This window comes from Octopus bimaculoides, chromosome 8 (genome assembly GCF_046866305.1).
Source record: "Octopus bimaculoides isolate indiv1 chromosome 8, ASM4686630v1, whole genome shotgun sequence".
In the NCBI taxonomy this organism is placed as follows: domain Eukaryota; kingdom Metazoa; phylum Mollusca; class Cephalopoda; order Octopoda; family Octopodidae; genus Octopus; species Octopus bimaculoides.
The window spans coordinates 92,260,445-92,262,944 of NC_142935.1; the positions used below are offsets into that span (position 1 = coordinate 92,260,445).

Below are 2,500 nucleotides of genomic sequence, written 5' to 3' on the forward strand. Positions count from 1 at the left end.
GCGCTGATTATAGGTTGCATTGTCCCTAAATTTATAGAAGGGAAAAATTCTAAAGTTAGGTCGTTCATTAGTGGCACAAATGTCAATGAGTTCAATTAATGTTGTTTTTCTGTATACCTATATTTAAATCTGGAATCTATATACGGTCGTCCTCTGGCGAGCGTTTCGGGAAAAGTGTCCAATGGAATAAGTATCAGGGTTAAAAAAACACATAAATACCCATTAATCCTGGTGTTGAAAGGTTAAAAAATGATGGAGCTACTCAGCTGCTGCTGCTGATGATGGTGATGATCGTCATCATGAGTGTGGCGGCGTTGTCGGTAGTGGTGGTGGTGGTGGTGGTTATGATGTTAGTGGTACTTGAATTGTTGCTTGTGGAGTGGTGCTGATGAGCGTATATGCATATATATATATATATATATATATATATATATATATGCACATATCATCTGCTCCACCCCACAAGCACCAATATTATCAATACCACCACTAATATCATAACCACCACCACCACTTGCTTCAGGCATTTGACTGTGGCGATGCAGACACACCGCCTTTACTCTAAAACATCGACCCCAGGACTTATTCTTTCTAAGCCCAGCACTTATTCTATCAGTCTCTTTTGTAGAACCTCTGTTTTTATATTGCTCAGATGACTGGAGCGCACGTACTGGGTACATTCAAAATTTCATTAATTGGTTTCACTTCATTTTATACATTGTGCGATTCTATGTTGTATACAACTTAGCCAATTCTGTGTTATGGTTGATATTTAAGTTTCCTCGTAAGGAAAAGGAAAAAAAAAGAGAATTATCTCACATTATCTTGAAGTTCTTAAAATTCTTATGACGTTAACAGTATGTATATATGTAAGTATGTATGTATGTATGTATGTATGTATGTATGTATGTATGTATGTATGTATGTATGTATCTATCTATCTATCTATCTATCTATCTATCTATCTATATATATATATATATATATATATATGTATATATATATATATATATATATATATATAGGTGCAGGAGAGGATGTGTAGTAAGAAGCTTGCTCCCAACCACATGGTTCCGGGTTGAGTCCTACTGCGTGGCACTTTGGGCAAAGGTCTTCCACTATAGACTCGGGTCGACCAAAGGGTTGTGAGCGGATCTGGTAGACTGACGCTGTAGCATGTATTTATGTATGTATGTATGTATGTATGTATGTATATGTGTATGTGTGTATATATATTTGCATGTCTGTGTTTGTCCCCGCCACCATCGCTTGACAACCGACGTTAGTGTATTTTCGACCCCATCACTTAGCGGTTCGACAAGGAAGGTCGATAGAATAAGTACTAGGCTTACAAAGAATAAGTCCTGGGGTCGATGTTTTCGACTAAAGGTGTTTTTTCTGCACGGCCGGTGTCAAATGACTGAAACAAGTAAAATAATACACACACACACACACACACACACACACACGCACACACACACACACACACATACACACACACACGCACACACGCACACACACACATACACACACACAGACGAGTTTATGTATGTGAATATATTTATGAATATATATATGTGTGTGTGTGTATGTGTGTGTGTATGTGTGTGCATGTATGTATATATGCATACATACATGCATATAGATGCATAAATAGGTATGTACGCACGTATATATCAGAGTACAGTCTGTTCATCTACATTTTAGCACAAGACGGACAGGTAATATTTTAAATTAATACGTCCAGTATTTGCATTCTTAAAGAATTCAGTACTTTTATGTGAAACTACTTACATATTCTATGGCTACCTTCCTCACCAAAATCTAGAGCTGAAAGTATTTGACCACAGCCTGCTGTACCTCATCGCTCAGATGATAAAATATCGTTAACATTATTAGGTGCTGGAATCGAGTCGCAATTTTGCTTCGAATTGTTCTTTACGATTAAGTATACTTGGAAAGTGAAATCTTAGAATTGTCAGACGAAGAGACTTTTGCTTCTTGGATTACCATCCTTGCAGTATAATTAAATGCATCAGCGCTCTCACGAGTATTTGAATGTGTCACTTCATTGCTAATAGTGACTTTTTTTATTTTCTCATAAATTTCCATTAATGTGGATGTGAACTTTGCGTTTATCTTTACTGAAATATCGTGACTTTTGTCCCTTTTTAAAATTTTCTTTCTAAACCATATTAAAATCCATTCAATAAACTGTATTTCCCTTCCATCTTTGACGAAAACACCTTTATAGGCCTAATTTATTGAGTTTTGCTTTTATCAGAGGTGGAGACAAAAAACTGCAGCAAAATGTATATAGTACAAAAAGACACTATAATACAGTACTTAAGATCCAAGGTACCACTAATGGAATGGAAGTTTTACAAAATATGGTTCCCCGTGGAATGAACATCAGAAATAAAGAACTACTTCTTTGTTCTTGCTCTTTTTTATCTATCTATCTATCTATCTATCTATCTATCTATCTATCTATCTATCT

The 2,500-nt window shown here is 35.9% G+C and overlaps 1 long non-coding RNA gene across 1 annotated transcript in view; it reads left to right on the forward strand.

The window, feature by feature from the left end:
- Positions 1–2,500, forward strand: part of LOC149134504 (uncharacterized) — a 90,885-nt gene that overhangs the window by 73,546 nt on the left and 14,839 nt on the right. The gene's annotated exons all lie outside the window — the stretch shown is intronic.